This window comes from Delphinus delphis, chromosome 21 (assembly GCF_949987515.2).
Source record: "Delphinus delphis chromosome 21, mDelDel1.2, whole genome shotgun sequence".
NCBI classification, from domain to species: Eukaryota; Metazoa; Chordata; class Mammalia; order Artiodactyla; family Delphinidae; genus Delphinus; species Delphinus delphis.
The window spans coordinates 4,008,437-4,026,845 of record NC_082703.1 but is presented as its reverse complement, the minus strand read 5'-3'; the positions used below and the strand labels follow the sequence as shown (position 1 = coordinate 4,026,845).

Below are 18,409 nucleotides of genomic sequence, written 5' to 3'. Positions count from 1 at the left end.
AAAAAGTACAAAAAGGAAAACAAAGATCTCCATAACCTCATCATCCACAAAGAATCTCTATTACCGCTTTCGTCTATTTTATTTATGTTTATACACACACACTTCATTAGCCAGTTTACAAGTAGTTAACATACAGCTTCATGGGCTTCCCTGGTGGCTCAGTGGTTGAGAATCTGCCTGCCAACGCAAGGGTCACGGGTTCGATCCCTGTCCCAGGAAGATCCCACATGCTGTGGAGCAACCAAGCCCGTGCGCCACAACTACTGAGCCTGCGCTCTAGAGCCCGCGAGCCACAACTACTGAGCCCGCGAGCCACAACTACTGAGCCCATGCACCCAGAGCCCGTGCTCCACAACAAGAGAAGCCACCGCAATGAGAAGCCCGCGCACCGCAACAAAGAGTAGCCCGCACTCGCCGCAACTAGAGAAAGCCTGTGTGCAGCAACGAAGACCCAACGCAACCAAAAATAAAAACAATAAATTTATTTTAAAAAATAAACAACTAACATACAATTTCATGAGCACTGTCTCATATCATCAACATTCTTCAAGTAGTTTTATATGGCTGCCTACTATTGCATTGTATGGATGTGCCGTAATTCACTTAACTAGCTCCCTGCTCCTGGGGAAAGTCGAGTCCAGTTTTTCAGAAAGATAAATAGCACCACATTGAACAATTTTGTGCACACCTATCTCCCCACATTTCTGATTATTTCCTTTAGATAGAATCCCAGAAGTCAATCAAAAGTATGAAAATCCCCCCAAATCATGCTTTCCAGAAAGAGTACACCAATTGTAGTTCTAGTAACAGGACAGTAGAGCAATCTACCATATCTCTGTTGACACCGAGCAATGTCATTTTTAACCTTCAGTAATTTTAGAGCTAGAAAAAGGGCATCTCATTTACATTTTAATTAGCATTTTTATTATTGTTATTATTGGGATTGTTACCGGTGGTCGGCACTTGACTTGAATGCCTCACCTTAGCCGCACGTGGCATCCCGGGAAGGTAGGCCCCCTTATCCTCACTCTACAGAGGGAGAAACTGAGGCCAAATTAAGTGACTTTCACGAGGTCAAACAACCATCTCTCAGAGCCAGGATCAAAGCCCAAAGCCCACCCATCTAATGATTCTACCATGCTGGTTATTCTTGGAGTCAAACATATTCCCATGTGTTTTTAGCCACCGTATTTCTTCTTCTCAGAACCGGAGTAAATTTGTTTGTGTAGAAAAATAGCCCTCAGCATTTCGGGTGTTTTGACACTCCACCCTTGTACCAAGATTCACACATCACCCACACCTCTTGCTGCCTCAGCCCAACCCAAACTGCCACCCATCTCCCCACAAGTCAAGGATGACACAGGGTCTCCCCTCTACATTGAAAAGAGTTTATACAGGGAGGGGGGAGGGTAAGCTGGGACAAAGTGAGAGAGTGGCATGGACATACATACACTACCAAATGTAAAATAGATAGCTAGTGGGAAGCAGCCGCATAGCACAGGGAGATCAGCTCAGTGCTTTGTGACCACCTAGAGGGGTGGGATAGGGAGGGTGGGAGGGAGGGAGATGCAAGAGGGAGGAGATATGGGGATAAATGTATATGTATAGCTGATTCACTTTGTTATATAGCAGAAACTAACACACCATTGCAAAGCAATTATACTCCAATAAAGATGTTAAAAAAAGAAAGAAAGAAAGAAAGAAAAGAGTTTAAACTGGCTTCACCTGAGCCCTCGTGAGGTTAGTCAGAATGCCCTGGAATTGAACTTAACCTCGAGTGGGAGATATCCTTTCACAGTCAAAGAAGGATCAACCCTACAGGACCCATAACACAGAGCAGCTTGAAAGCACAGCACTCACAAGGGCCCATTCTATCGGACCACCCATTCCTTTCCTTGTGGAGGCAAGGCGAGATGTCGATGCGTCTCTCCACACAGAGGTAGGAGTATCTCCTGGCCAGACAGCTCCCGTGATGCTCAAGTTCACAGCCAGGCCAGCACCTGCCCACCACGGCCACTCCTCAGAGGCCCAGGGAAGTGTGTGCCAGTCCCCCTCCATGGGCTGAATCCCCTCAAAGGATGGAAGCCAGGAAGCGCTGCCCTAAGCAGGGGACATTCCTCCACCCCAAGCCCTGCACCAAGCAGCTGGAAGGGAGGCCATGGGGGAGCTTCCTTCCTTTGAAGTCACCTGCTCACCCAGGAATTCATGCTGCAGAAAAGTTCTGCAGGATCATAAGCCAGCCTTGCGCCTGCCTCGGAGCTCACTCTGCAATTCACAGCGACCACTGGCTTGATTCAGCTCAGGTAGGGGGACGGATAGGATTTTCACACAAATCACTTGATTTGTATGAGAAATCTGTGCTCCTGCTGTTCTAAGCATTGCAGGGGTTTTTGGTTCCGCTAAATCGCTCTCAATATTATGGTTCTTGCAGCTTTCCAGAGTTTCCTGCCCAGGATTATTTTTTGAAGGCACTGCACTCTTTGGCAATGCTACGTTTGTTCTTCTCTGGTACCTTGACCAGCAATATTTGGGAGAAAGGGCTTGAGCTCTGAAACCCCAAAACAGGTATTCCAAACTTTTTATTAAGCACTCTGGGACCTCGGTAGCGGAACCACACGGAATCTATCGCCTGGCTCCTCCTGACCCCAGCCCACGACCCTGGCCCTCCCTGAGCCATCCTTAGAGAGCAACGACCCCCCTACTACCATCATCACCTTGTATAACTTCCCAGGCATCACTGAGCCCTCGCTGCATTACAGTGCGGTGCTGGAACTCTACAGCTAATACTCATCTAACCCCTGCAACACAGCTCCGAGGTGGGTACCAGGAGGTCATGCAGAGCTGGGGAAACTGAGGTTTGGAGCAGAGCCACAGGGGCGACGTGAGCTGTGTATGCGGAGATGCCTTGGGTTAGATAAACTTGGGGTCCCTACACCTCTGTGCTTCCAGATCCTCTATTTTATCTCAAACAGAACCTCCAGGAACGAGATTTGGAGAAAAGATGGGCGATCCCTCTTCCTGGACCAGCCCTGAACCACAAATTCCTCACTGCCTTTATCGCTCCCACAAAGGACTTTGTCCCCTAGGTGAGCATGACGTTTTGGACCCTTTGCCATCCAAGAAGAATGGCCCCTCAGAAAAACCGACAGACCCAGGGCCAGTCACGTGTCCCGTCCGAGGCCACCCCCCTTCCTGGCTTCACTGACAGTGCACAAGGCATCTCCTCTGAAGCTCCCTGAGCAAACACTGCCACCCCCACTGCCGTGAGCGTCCTCAGTCCCCTCAGCACAGCCTGGGTCAAGCTCATCTGCCCGGCTTTTCTGGTGATGTGTGACCTTGGACTGTTCTCTTTGCCTAAGCCCCAGGTCACCCTGTAATCCCACGCCTTGCCTGGGCTGCTTTACTGACTCTTTCCCGACGGACATCTAAGGAGAACGAAGAAGATATTCTATGTCTTCACAGTTTATATTTGCACTTCACACTTCCCAAGGCCTCCTATCCTAACGGGAGAGACCGCGTGCTCAGCCCACCCTGAGCCCCACCCCATGTCCAGATCATGTGACCTGGGTGCCCCCTTCTTTCCCCAGAACATCTTAAAAAACTAGAGAGAGGAATCTTCCTCTCATTCCTGCCTCCCTCCTGCCTTATAGGAAGACGTAAAAAAAAAAAACAATAAGTCTCAAAAAACAAAAAAAAAAGCTTTAGGAGGAGAGAGCAGGAAGTGCAGTAATCATCCCCCAGCTCTCCTCCATCCCTGGCCAAGGGGCTCTCGGGACCTCACCCAACTGTCTGATTTCTGAGGATTGTCATAATGCCGGGCAAGCCATTCCATTTCTTCAAAATGCAATTGTAGCCAAAAAAAAAAAAAAAGGTAACTATGAGCGGTGATGGATGTTATCTAGATTTACTGTGGTGGTCATTTCACAATATATAGAAATACTGAATTATTATGCTGTATGCCTGAAACATATAATTTTATACGTCAATTACATCTCGATTTTTGAAGAATACAGTCCTACAAGAGTCACCTGGGCAGACAGCCCCAGGCCTGCTGGAATCTGAGAATAAGTTTTGAGGACTCTCGATCCACACTCTCCCCTTGGCCTTATTAATTCAGTCATAACTCTAGAGAATTTACAAGGCCCCTTTTACAGTGAGAGCCTGGGCAGAAACCTTTTAATTTTGATTTAGAGACTCAAACTCTCTCTGTCACTGTCTCCCGTCCCCTCCCTCGGGGCTCCGGGGGCATCTCTCTCCATGGACCACGGGCTGAGGTCAATCCCTGCCTCTGTCACAGCTCTTGATCCTAGTCACAGAGAAAATGAAGCTACAGGAGAGAGTGCCCTCGACGATTCCCCCCACCCCACCCCACCAGTGCCTCTGACCACGGCTGTCCATCCTCCCTCAGCCGCCAGCGAAGGCCACGCCTGGCCCTGCGCACTGCATCCCTGCATCCCGTCCCCTCCCCCACAGCCATCGCCCAGCAGGGCTCGCCTCCTTCCCTGCATCACCTCTGTGTTCTCTCCACTGGACCATCTCCATCTGCACACAGACACCCTGATATATTTCCCATTTTAAGGGGGAAATACTGACTTTGACCAAACAACCTACACTTAACCATTCACTTCTTTGCACCCTTTACAACCACACTCCTCCACAAAGTCCTCTACCAGACCGGCAAGCCGCACTCCCTCCGTCCTCCGCCAGGCCTCCCCTCCAACCTGCTCCACCTAGCGTGCTCCCAACAGCTCCCCCATGGCCTCCACGGGCCAGCGTCAACTCTCCATCCTCCTCTTACACCAGCAGCATCTGACCGTGCTGATCACCCCCTCCCTGAAAATTGCTCCCCTTGGGAAACAGGCCCTCCGGGGTCCCCTCTTCTCTCCTGCGCTGCTCCCTGCTGGTTCATCTTCATGGCCTAGATCCAGGGTCAGCAAACATGGCCCTTGGGCAGCTGCCTGTTGTTATAAATAAAGTTTTATTGAACACAGACACACACGTTCATGTGTCATCTGTGGCTGCTTTTGTGCTACAAGGGCAGGATTGAGTCACTGCAGCAAAGTCTGAAATATTTATGATCTGGTCCTTTAAGAAAAACGTGGCCGATTCCTATCCCAGACCCCTAAATGCGGGAGTTCCAGAACCCAGTGTTTAGAGCTTCTCTATCCACACTCACCCTCCAGGTGGTCCCATCTGGTCCCACACTTGCAGTATTATCAGGACACTGATAACTCCCAAGAGTTTTCTCCAGCGTAGAAAACTCTTCTCTCAACCCCAGACCCATCATCCTGCTGACTGGTGGATTGCATTTAGGTGCTTGGCATCTCCCCAGACAAACGCCTCCCTTCCTGTTTCCCCCCAGTTTGCTCCCCCCACAAGCCTTCCCATCTCATGCTAAAAACCTTGGAAGTCATTCTAGAACCTCTTTTTCTCTCAAACCTCACATTCAACTCATCAGCAAATCCTGCTGCTTCCACCTTCAAAATATATGCAGAATTTGCCCACTAACCCCTCCATTGCTCCTGCCCTAATCCAAGGTGCCCCCTCTCTCGCCAGGGTCACTGCCTCCAGGCAGCCCTCCTGGAGGTGTTCTCAACGCTGCCTCACACACAGCGGCCAGAGTGATCCGTTTCCATTGAAACTATGTCAGTCCTCTGCTCAAAACTTTCCAGTGGTTTGAAGAAGGGCAGCCTGGCCTCAGGGTCTGTCTGAGCTTCAGGGCCCCTCCTGGGTGGACGGCTTCCCCCCAGACAGCCACATGGACCCTCCTCCACTGCACTGGGTCTCCACTCCAGGGTCACTTTACTACCGAGGGCCCCCGGGGCACACCCTCTCCACACCCCCCAACCCCTTGCTCTGCTTGCTTTTTCCCACTGCACTGCCTGACCTTCCTACATGCTTTCTCACTTGTTTGCATCTGTCCCTCCACTAGAGCAGAAGCCCCGAGAGGACAGGCACTGCGTCGGGTTTGTCCCCTCTGTATTCTCAGCGCTGAGAACAGTGCTTGTCAATCCTCAGCGTTCTGAGCAACGAACAAGTGGACACATGCATTTCAGAAGCCCCCTCCCCTCTTGAGGGAGCAAAAGGATGGGGAAAAGAAGCACGTGGCTTCCGTCGTGGAGAAATCAGACAGGGCCACAGCGCAGAGCTCTCCCAGCCCTGAGGCGGCAGCACCCCGCACTGACCTGCCCCAGGGACCGGACTGACACAAGCCCGTCCCCACGGACCAGGGAACTGCCCACCAGCTGCTTTCCAAATCCCTCTCTGCAAGCCTCCCGGAAGCCAGGAGGCTGCTCTGGGGACCCACGGCGCAGCAGCACCTCCTCCGTCCCCGCTGCAGGCCCCCAGGCTACCCTGACCCACAGGGTGAGCCATGAGTCATGGCAGACGATGCAGCAGGCTTGGAATCCACCACTCACCAGCTGTATTACCTTGTGAGTCTTAACCAGTCCAAGTCTCACTTTCCTCTCTGTACAAGGAAGGTGATGAGCAAACGCTTCTAAATTTGACAATACAGTCAGTCCTTCACGTCCACGGGTTCCTCACCCCTGGATATGGGGGTGGTGGGGGAGACTACGTGGACTTGAGCATCTGTGAAGTTTGGGGTCCATGAGGGTCCTGGAACCCATCCCCTGTGGATACCAAGGGAGGACTGTAAAGGGTGGTCTCAGACTCTTTTTACTTCTTATTTGTGTCTTTATCCCACTTAAAGGTCTACTGTGTAAAGAGAGGTTGTGCTTAGGGCTTTCTATGTGCTGTAAACTGCTCCCTCATTTCCAGACATCCCTCTTGCGTTCCCACCTATCGCCCTTCCGCTCCCGTTTCTTCTTCTCTTTTTATCTCACAACTTTTCCTTCCTCTTCCCACATTCTGAAAACCCTGAGGTCCAGGCAGGCGGGGAGGCCGGGCAGAAGCCGACCCAGCCTAACCCGCCTCCCTCTCCTCTTGGAAACCCACACGGCAATTTCACATCAGCAGGAAGAAAACCGAGAGAGAGAGAGAGAGAGAGAGAGAGAGAGAGAGAGAGAGAGAGATGGAGAGAGAGAGGGAAGGGGGGAGAGAGGGAGAAAGAGAGAGAGAGAGAGGGAGAGAGGGAGACAGAGAGAGAGGGAGAGAGGGGGAGATGGAGAGGGAGAGAGAGAGAGAGAGAGGGAGAGAGAGATGGAGAGAGAGAGAAAGAGGGAGAGAGAGAGGGAAGGGGGAGAGAGGGAGAAAGAGAGAGAGAGAGAGAGAGGGAGAGAGGGGGAGATGGAGAGGGAGAGAGAGAGAGAGAGAGAGGGAGAGAGAGAGAGGGAGAGAGGGAGAGAGAGAGGGAGACGGAGAGAGGGAGACAGAAAGAGAGAGAGAGAGAGAGGGAGACGGAGAGGGGGAGGGAGAGAGACAGAGACAGAGAGAGACAGAGAGAGACAGAGAGAGGGAGACAGAGAGAGAGGGAGACAGAAAGAGAGAGAGAGAGGGAGAGGGAGAGAAAGACAGAGACAGAGAGAGACAGAGGGAGACAGAGAGAGGGAGACGGAGAGAGAGGGAGAGAGAGAGGGAAGGGGGGAGAGAGGGAGAAAGAGAGAGAGATAGAGAGGGAGAGAGAGAGAGGGAGAGAGAGGGAGAGGGAGAAAGAGAGAGAGGGAGACAGAGAGGGAGACAGAGAGGGAGACAGAGAGGGAGACAGAGAGAGGGAGACAGAGAGAAGGGAGACAGAAAGAGAGAGAGAGAGAGGGAGACGGAGAGGGGGAGGGAGGGAGAGAGAGACAGAGACAGAGAGACAGAGAGGGAGACAGAGAGAGAGGGAGAGAGAGAGGGAAGGGGGGAGAGAGGGAGAAAGAGAGAGAGAGAGAGGGAGAGAGGGAGACAGGGAGACAGAGAGAGAGGGAGAGAGAGAGAGAGAGAGACAAAGAGAGAGGGAGAGAGGGAGAGAGACAAAGAGAGAGGGAGAGAGAGAGACAGAGGGAGAGAGAGAGAGAGGGAGATGGAGAGAGAGGGAGGGAGAGAGGGAGAGAGAGGGAGACAGAGAGGAGGGAGAGAGGTGGTGCAAGGGAGCAAATCCATATGAAAACCTCCAACCCATTCCCCCCTCCCCCCTCCCCCATCCTCCCTCTCCCCCACCCTCACCCCCTCCCTCACCCCCCTCGCCCCCTCCCCCACCCCTCGCTGCCTCCCCCACCCCTCGCCCCCTCCTCACAGAGCGCACTGTCCGCAGCTGATTAAACAGAAGGGCTTTCTGAGAACTGAGCAAAGCCTGGAACCCCCCGGGCTTCTCAGCAGCCCTGACACCCACGCTGGCTCTGGGCTCGAGACCACCACTCACACCAAGGATGTCCCTCCTTCTGTCCAAACCATCCTCACACTTCAGTGCTCGGTGTTCAGGACGTCCCCAGCCTTCTGTGACCACCCACACGGCCACGGACAACCACTTTCTCAGCACCGACACCCGGCCATGAGCTCGGTCTCGGTGAGTACACCTGGGACCGGAAGTCATCTCACCTGTGCTGCCGCTGACCCCTCCAGTGTCCACCAGGGACACAGGACCCCCTGCCCACCCCTCTGTGGCCCAGGACACACAGGCCAGAAGGCGCCCTGCTGGTTACGAGGTCAGGCGGTATTTATTTGCAGGACGAATTTCTGGCTCTCTCCATGCTGACGCTTCTGCCTGCTGCCCGTACAACCTGGGGAGAGTGGCTTTGCCTTTCCGGGTATCAATTTCTTCCCCACCCACCTGCAAGGCTTGTGAACACTGAACACCATACACACGCGCGTTACTATTAAACTAAATAGGGCGGCAAATCGGCCACGCGGCCCACACCCCTCCTCAGCGCGCCCGACCTTCTGGCAGCCCGGCCGCTTTTCCAATTAAGCCCGAGGAAGCCCCAAGGATGTGCCTATCAGAGCTGCCACCTGCCCCACCGAGGGAAGACACCCCAGAGCCTCCGCGTGGCCGGGCACACACCGCGGAGCTGCCCAGCTGCGACTTCCACCGGGAGCCGACGCTCAGGCGGCCCGGAGTGGATGCAACAAAGGAAACCACAGCGGGAAGCGAAGGCATTTCAGAAAAGCTGCGGCCAAAACGCGACCCCGGGAGCCAGAAGCAGGAGGTGCAGCACCTGAAGGCCCTTCTCCACGCGTAACAGCTGCCAGTGCACGCGCTCAGTCTTAATTAATAAGGGAGTCGCGCACAAGGCGTGGCTTCTGGGAAGCGTGGGAGGCCAGCGCCACACCTTCCTGGTGGAAATCTGCCCCCGACTCCACAGCACCCGCAGCCCCACAGCACTGCCCGCCTGCACAGGCTCCGACATCCCCGTTCCCCGTGACCCGGCCCTGCCACTCGCTGGCTTTGTGACCCTGGAGGAGCCTCAGCCTGTCAGAGCCTCAACGTCTCGACTGGGGAATCAGCAGGTATCCATGATGCCTGTCAACACACCGCCTGAAATGCTAGGGTGGGCCTGACCCCTACAGACGCGGCCTGGGGTTGAGGTGGGGAGAAAAGAGCAGGGTGCTACCGCCCAGGGTCCCCATGTCCTGCCCAGAGATGCCGCACCCTCGACACTCGGCCCTGACGGATGCGGGGAAGCACGTGCTGAGTGGCCTGTGCACATTGGTCTGACCTGGGGGTCAGGTCTGCGGGTCCACCCCGCCCCGTGGGATGCTTTTCAGTGAGAACAGAGGACCGGATCCATTGCTACATGTGGAGTCTCTGCTTGAACATTCATGGTTTGAGGAAGTGACTTAGCGTGTTTTTCTCATCTGTAAAATAGCACATTTACTGTGGGAAATTTGGGAAATAAAGAAAAGTTGAACAAAATAAAAAACAGTGCCTCCTAAAACCCGAAGAGAACCGCTGTTATCCCTTCGATATATCTGTAATCCGTTTATTTTTTCTTGACTGTATACATCTTTTTGTTTTTACAAAACTGCATTTATACCCTATACGTTTTTAAACCTTTCTTTACTTGATATATACGGTTAGCGTTTTCCCATATCCTTATCTATTACTGAGTGTCATGTTAATAGCTTCCTTAATTTCCCTTTTATGTATGTACCATATTAGATTTAACTAATCCCCCCCATACAATGTTTTGTTATAATGAGTAATGCTGAAAGGAATATCCTTGGTTAGAACTATTTTGCACAGCTCTGATGATTTCCTTAGGATAAATTCCTAGAAGCGAAATTGCTAACTGGTTCAATGGGTACATTTTTAAGACATGTCGCTCACGTTTGCAAATTATCTTCCCACAAGCTAAGTCTGAAAACATCCATTTGCCGGTACTCTTAACAGCACTGATACCCATTTTCCTTTTTGCTCATCTGCTAGCTGGGCAATAATATCTTGATTTTAATTCTGTATTTTAGTGATTAGTGAGGTCGGACACTTTGGCATAGTTTTCTGGACGTTTCTCCTTCTTTGCATGTGAATGATCTCTTTACATCCTCTGCCCACTTCTCTATCAGGGGACAGGCTGATTGGTTAATACTCTATGGAGAAGAGAATTAGTCCACAGCCGCCTCTGATGATTCTGCCCCTGTGTTTAAAAGTCCCCTCCATTAAGGCATTAATGCTAATGCTACCTTATACCCTTTTCCTGTTGTTTAAATCCATTTGCTCTCATCCTGTCTTCAGTGGGGGGGGGCACCCCTCTCTTTCATCTAATAGTGGGACCTTCCCTCTCACCTGTCAGCCCCTTCTCCAGGGATGAATAATTCCTCTTCACTTTTGCCTGATCTAGTGTAACTCATGAAGCCAGAGAATCACCCTCTGACGGTCCCTCACCATCTTAGACTTCTTCCTCCAGGCCCTCATGCTTTCTCCCCTGAACAGCAGCAAATGACTTTGGACCCGGCCTCTGCATCCCAGGCTTGCCCCTCCCCAACCTCACCCCCCGCTCTCCATTCCCATCTCATTTTCCCTAAATGCAAACGTGATTGTCTTTTCCTGCCTAAGACCCTTCCGCCCCTGAGTTTGGTCAGCTGGTCCCTCCCTACCTGGGGCACGGGTATCTCCTCCTCCCACACCCCCCAAACATCCCTCGTGTACTCAGATGGAGCCACTCCTAGTGTTACCCACGGGGCGCTGGCCCCCGCTGCTTCCTGCTTCTGAGTCTTGACCTGTGGCTGCCCTGTCTCCCCCAGCCACCTGGGGGGATCCGGTTTATTTGTCAGGTCCCCCCCACCCCCCACCGTGTTCCTCTCTGCAGGAGGCCTCCTCTGACCACGCCAAGTAAGGGCACCCAGTGCAGCCTGCATCCGGGCCCCCCACGGTCACGCTTACGACACCGCCTTGTATCTGTAGCGCACAGCACCCACACTGAGGGCAGAAGTGACAAGTCAGCTGAACGTGCTTCTGAATAAAAAGGACGTGGGGGAAGCAGGGCTGGGACGAGAGCACCCTGGGCTGGGACTGGTGACCCAGGTTCCACGCAGTGGTCCACAGCACGTGTGGGATCTGGACAAGACACGTCACCAGTCACCTTTACCCAACAAAACAGAATTCTGAATTTCACTTGGAGTCTTGTTCCTAAGAGAAGCTTCTACAACGTGGGGCTGAAATTCTACCTTCCTTCTGGCCAGACTTGATTCACCTTTGGGCAGACGCACCTCCTGGATGCTCGGAGGCCCAGGGCAGGGTGCACACTTCTGCAGAGGGGGGCTGTCTCAGGGTCCAGAGGCTCCCTCTCCTTCTGTGGACGAGCTCCGCAGCCCCTGGGTTTCCCGTCTTCCCCCGGCTACCCACCCCTCCTCTCTCTTCGTCATCTTCGCAAGCTCTCTCCATCCCTCAAGCCTGTCTCACATCCAGGGTAGCCCAGCCCCCGGTGGCTCATGGTGTCCTCTCCCGCTTTGGCCTCTCTGCATCTTCTCTCCCAGCCATTCCTTGGACAGACAGCCCCCTTGGCTGCCTCCGGGGCTGACGGTCCTTCCACAGAGGTTCCCTCGGAAGAATCACACCTACCTTGTTCCTGGAAGACCCCACCCTGACCCCCGGTACCTGCCTCAGTGCTCAGGAAGCCTTCATCAGCACAAAGACACGCCCGCGGGCTGTGGGTGTGCAAGGATCGTGCCCTCCCCGCCGAGCACTCACCCCTAGCTAGCCCAGCACAAACCTTAGTGTTTTAGCCCTTTTTTTTTTCAAATAAAATATGTATTCATTTGGTGATGCTCATTTCACCAATTCATCCTGCTGCCTACATGGCTCAAAGCACCACAGGGCAAAGTGGTCCCCAGCCTCTGCCTGGCTCTCCAGAGGGCCAGCCTCTGTGTTCATCCCCAGGCTGCTGGCTAGACAGCATCGCTCCACTACCATCCCTGGGCCCCCAGGGAGCCAGCCTCTGGGCCCTGAGACAGCCCCCCTCTGCGGAAGTGTGCACCCTGCCCTGGGCCTCCGAGCATCCAGGAGGTGCGTCTGCCCAAAAGTGAATCAAGTCTGGCCAGAAGGAAGGTAGAATTTCAGCCCCACGTTGTAGAAGCTTCTCTTAGAAATGAGAATCCAAGAGAAATTCAGAATTCTGTTTTGCTGGGTAAAGGTGACTGGTGACGTGTCTTGTCCAGAGCCCACACATGCTGTGGACCACTTTTATTTCATTTATCCTATGAGGAGTTGGAACTCGACATCTAAAGGCTCTTGCCTTCATAAGCTGCCGATTAAGTCATCCTTTATTTTTTGCCTCTCTCTCTTCCTGGTCCCCGCAGTTCTACCCCATCCCCTCCTCTCCTCCCCAGTGTCTGGCATGCATCCTGCCAACCCTGGCCTTGCAGAAGCCCCTTCCCATCCAATGACAGGGACCAAAGTGTCTGCCATGTAAACCAGGGAAGCCGGAGTTGGTTACACGGTATCAGTAATGGGCACTCAATGACCACTGCAGACTGCAGGGCTCCCTGTCTCTGCCATTTGGATAGATAGAGGCAGCAGCCCAGAAAAAGGAAATGGCCCTTCAATTTCGAAACAAGGAAAGAAATGAGCTACAAAGCAGGTAACACTGACTGGGGATGGAGGACCTTGATTCTGATCCCGGCTCTGCCATCGGGTCACCGTGTGACAACGCCAGGCCTCTCACCTCTCTGGGCCTCGTTCGCCACATCTGGAAATGAAAGGTTAGACCTGAGGAGAGGTCCTCAAGCCACAGACAGGGTCTGGCCCTCAGGCAGCAGCAGGAGGGCAGCTCGGCTTGGTCGGCTCCGTCCCTCGGACTGACTCTCGGTCCCTTTGATGCCCCAGAGCACAGGCGAGGTCTCAGAGACATAAACAAGGACCCTCATCAGGAATGGGCCAGAATCCCTGCACTAGACGGCCCCTGCCTGTCGCCTCACCACAGTCCCCTGCCTCGTCCTCCAGCTGAATCTCCTGCTCATCCGTTTCCTAAAGATCATCATGGAGGCTCCGAACCTTCCCTTTTTAACAGCTCTTGCTGATGGAAAATTCTTCCTCATACCTAATCTAAGTCCATCTGCTGCAATTTCTATCTATTTTCTCTCGTTCAGTCCTTACTGGAGATGGAGAACAGCTGGTCGCCATCCTCCATATAACATCCCCTCCTAAACCAAAATCAGTTATTACATCACCCCTCAGCCTGTTTTCCTTCTGGTACAGCAGCCACCATTCCTTCCGACCTGCCTGCATGGAACTCCGGCTCTGGGAGCATCGCTGAACGCCGTGGCCGGCGCCAGAGCAGCTCTGTAAACCCGAGTCCTTCTGGAGCTGTTACATCCCCAGCTGGGTTTAGGACCCGGGTGGCAAAATGCAGAGAGAAGGTCAGAGCAGAAAAGGATGGATGAGAACACAGTCCAAGCCCCAGGCTTTACAGGAAGGTCAGAAAAGGAAAATAGATGCAGTGCCCAAGGTCCAATCTGAGGAATCCAGCTTCAGCTGCTGGACCCCAAATCCTGCCAGCACTGCGCCCCGAGTAACTGCAGCGTATCCACGGGTAAGAGCAAAACGAGCCTTAACGGAAAAGCAAAGAGCCACAATCGCCCAGACGCTCCCGATCCACACTCACGTCCCCCATCCCGTTAGCAGACAAATGAAACTCCACCCTGAATACCACTAAGAGCTCAAACACCTCGAAAGTCACAACACTGTTAACTATTCACACTTTAGTACGAATAAGTCAACGGATCCTAACTCTTGGTAGAGAGATTTAGGGGTGAGGAGAGAACAAAAAACAAAGAATGGGAGGCTGACCAAACAAATGCCACCGCGTGCTGGTTTCCAAGGTCAGTCCTGCGCATGGAGGCTACGGGAGGGTGGGGCTCAGCACAGCCGGTGGGTCTGTGCCCACTGGCCTCACACAGGGCGGCTGCACCACCCCAGGTGCCCCGTGAGGTCTAGAACTGAACACAGTGCTCCCCCAGGGCCAACGCCAGGTGCATTCCAGAATTCCTGACACCCCTGGTTCACTGTTTCAGAATTAAGGTAAGCGTGGTGTCTAATATTAAATCTCAACCTCTAGGGTGCCCTTAAGTGATGGCAAGGAAGAACCAGAAGGGAAGAAAGAAAAGACAGGCATCTATTGGGATGAAGTAAGACGGTTCAGGTCCCAGCTTCAGTGTGAAACTGCTCCCAAAAGTGAGGAGGGAGGAAGGGACCACACAAGTGTACGGAAAAGGGAGACGGGCGAATTAGTCACTGATAATTTGGGCTACGAAATGGTCCTAAGTGAAGAACGAAGAGGAAAAATAAGAGCAGAGCGAACGCATTTCAAAACAGCTTTCACCGCATCTTGAATAAACAGAAACATCCCACTCCAACCTCTCCACCTTTCAGAGGCCACTCCAGACTTATTTCCGACCCCAGACACACCCCAGCCCCCAGGATAACTGGGAGTTCACACATCCACCAGAGAAAAAGAAGACGTTTCAACACTTAACACAATAAACGTGCTGATTTGATTTCCCCCAAACCGCAACACTAAATCTTAAGATAGAAGACTCAAAGGCTTGTCTCTGATCAAAATCTTAATATGTTTTCTACCCTACTTCAGGGGAAGTAGCGTGATTGGCACAAGATGACAGGATCAAAGCAGACTGGCAAACAGATTATTTACTGACGTGTTGATGATGAAAGGAATGGGAAAGAGAAGCAGAAAAGTAAGGAAGGGACTTTGGCCAGGTAGATGACCCAGGGCTTGTGAAAGCAGAAAGAGGAAACCCCTTCACAGCACAGTGGTTGAAGGAGAGAAATCCTGTTGGACCAGCTGGGGAGAGACCTATGAATGGTGCCTATCCGGGGTCCAGGCTCAAGCCACCACGTCTGATGAAATGACGAGTGACAAATTTAATTTCCTGAACACTAATCAGTCCCTTCAGACACAAACAGGTGCCTGGCTTCACAAGGAACCAATCAGCCCATCACCAGCCAGCAATGAAATTCTCCGCACTGGATCACGCAGTGGTTGGACCCTGGGTTTCACGCCCCATCCGAGGTGAAGTTGCAGTGATGGGGTTTTGAGACTCTTCAATTATTCTTCAGCTCCCATTATGCTTTTTTTAGCCTAAAGTTGTTATTTTAATGATCTTTGTTCCAAATAGGGAGCTACAAGGAAGACTGCAGAGGAGGAGAGGGAAGGAGGAAAGCAAGTGTTTCCAGTGTGTCCCACTTGTACTTTGCAGCTCCCTCTGCCCCCTCCCCCACCCAGCCTTCTAGCTCCGCATGAGTCACTGCTCCGGAGCCGGTTTCAAAGCCTTACTTTGGATGTCCTCTATCATGATAGAAATCTAGCAGATCGGCATCGGTGGGAGGGATCCACAATTTTGCTACCGGTTCCCGGTTCTAGATACCCCTCCAACTCCAAAGCACGTTCTCGTGTTATCACTGCCTTCATGAAAACCAAGGTGCCCCTTTTCAAAATCTCCCACCTGCTGGATGTCTTCTCTCATGGGCTCTCTGAGGGTCACCTGCCCCAGACAGACCACAGAGGAGAAGGTCTTGGGCCAAAGATGCCCCAACAGGCAATAAAAGTTCAGCCTCCGCTCCAGCCTCCCAAACACAAAGGCATTCTCCTTTGCGGGGCTGCAAGCTTGTTTTGTTTACTGCCAGGCAACATGTACAGAGGAGAAAGCTGACTGTATCCTGACCAAGAAAAACAAAAGTCGGGCAGCTGGGTTTCTTTTTAAGCATTGTGAATAGAGCTTCAGCAATAACATCTCCCACCCGAAACGGCTATGTAAAGGAGGTAGAGGAGAAGCCCTTGTGGAGGTTGAAGAAAACAAGAATTAAAGAGTGAATGTGATTTGTGGAGCCGGAGAACAGAGGTGTCTACACCTCGGCGGGAAGGGTGTCCTGCGGACCAGGTGTCTGGAGGAGTCCTCCCAGCACATCCCCATCCTGCCAGGACTGGGAACCGAACTTCCCAGCTTCGGGTCTAGGCTAGAAGTCAGAGGGGCTCAGGGATTTGGAAGATCAGTCCTGGACCAGCAGCTTCTGAGGACCCGGTAGGTGGGAGGACACACCTGGCGGTGTGCCGTGGACCGTTCATATGGGGGCTGCCTGCCCCAAAGCAGGAAGGAAGTTTAAGACCAAGAACTTCACCTTCTCCCATGGGGACCCTGCTTCCTAGGAGGCCCACTGACCTAATACCTCCCGGGTGGCAGAATGTGGGGAGAAGGACTTCTTCTCAGGACCACAGTGGGACTACGAGCCAGCAGGGCCCTTGTCGTCCTAACTGTTCCTAAATGAACAAGGATGCTACGTGCCTGGACCAGCCTCCTGCCGTGGCCAGCCCTTTACTTGAAGAGTGGTCATCACAGGCAGCAGGGCTGGTGGTACCAGCAGCCCCTCAGCCCCCCATGCACCCAGAGCCTCGGGCTTCCTTAGCACCCTACAGCCTGTCCCTGGTGAGGGTGTAACCTTCACACGGGATGCAATTTCATTCCATCCCCTTTATTTCAGGACGCACCAAGCCCAGAGAGTCTTCCAGAGTTTGGGGGAGCTAATCAGTGGAGTGATGGCTTTTCCTCTGGGAACCGTTTTGTTGGTTTCTCACCAAGTTATGTGACAGGCAGACGCCCATCAGGTCAAACAGGACAGTCGCCCACACCCCAGGAAACGTCTCCTTCCACCACATCAAGTGAGCAGAGACAGAGTCGGCAAGGGGGAGGGGCGAGGAAGGAGACAGAAGTTTGAGGAAGGACTCAAGCTGAAGGTCACAAGAGTTGGGGGACAGCAGGATAAGGTAAAGTCAAGGGGGGCAGACCCTACGGTGGAAAACCCAACCAACCCATCAGGCTTCCCAGAATCAGCCACCCAGCAATGGGTCCGCCAGGAAGCAGTACATCCAGGGTTCAACCCCCTTCACCCAACAAGCCCAAATCTACACCCCAACCGGCAGGCACCCTAGCCCGAGACTAGACCGATTTCCACAGACCTGAGCGCGGCTAACTGAGAGAGTATAAACAAATCCAGTTCTAGACAGCACAGAAGTTTCCCAAACCGTCAGCTTGTTTTCCTCCCAACAAAAGACGGTGATTTCCCTCCGCTGTCACATTTCCTCCCCTAAACTTTTCTTCCTGCAACCCCTCTACAGAGGCTAAACTGCAAGCCACTGAGGACAGAAACCAAGAGCAGCCCCGCCGGGATGCAGCAGGAGTACCTTTTCCGTGGAGCAGAGGGGCCGGTGCCCGGAGGCTCGCTGCCCTGCCGAGCCGTGGAGGGTTGCTGTCGGGATGGAGCACGCTGAGGATTGCGCGTCCCTGTCTCTGCGACCAGACCCTTCGGCGGCTCGGACCAACTGTGCTAGCGATGCACTTAGCAATTATCTGCTGGCGCTGACGCCCCGCCCTCTGCTCCTGCGATTGGCTCCCGGGTCCCGGGCAAGACTGCATTGGTTTCAGACGACCTCACTCATTGCCTTGGCTCCTACTATTATCTGAGCCATCAAAGGAAATAATTCCAGGTTTCATTGACAACCTGTAAGGCTCTTCTCCGGCCCGGTGTGGGAGCAGCCCTGGGAGTCCAGTGGAGGGAAGAGGGGCAGAGTAGAAAAAGTGGGGGTGGGAGAGAGGCAGAGCCGAGAAAGGGTGGAGGGTGAGAGAGAGAGAGGGAGGGAGAGAGGGAGGGAGGGAGAGAGAGACAGACAGAGATGGAGAGAGAGGGGGAGCTATCAAGCAATCAGATTCCTGCACCAGCATTTTAACTTCCACAAAACAGAGCCCATAGCAACAATTTTCTGGCCTTATTTTTCCCCCAACTGGTGAATGTTCCTGAGGGCAGGGAGAGATATGACGGTGGTGTTTCTGCCTGTGTAACACGGGCTCTGGGAAGCAGAGCAAGGTAAGGGCTGGAGGAATCTAGTGATGTATTTCCCGGGCCACCCTGGAGGGCATGTGAAGGTCGTTTTAGATTATTTAGGAGGACAGATGATGCACCTTCCCTGGATTTATCCATCCGTTCTTTCCCACATGGTCCACCTCAGCCCCCAGCCGGAGAAGA

General features: G+C 53.0%; 1 protein-coding gene across 1 annotated transcript in view; it reads right to left on the bottom strand.

Annotated features, from left to right (window-relative positions):
- ZMAT4 (zinc finger matrin-type 4) overlaps positions 1-17,690 on the bottom strand; it is a 342,313-nt gene extending 324,623 nt beyond the window's left edge. The window contains exon 1 of the mRNA XM_060001109.1: positions 17,571-17,690. The gene's annotated coding sequence lies outside the window, so the exon portion shown is untranslated. The remainder of the gene's footprint in view (positions 1-17,570) is intronic.
- Positions 17,691-18,409: the final 719 nt, after the last annotated feature.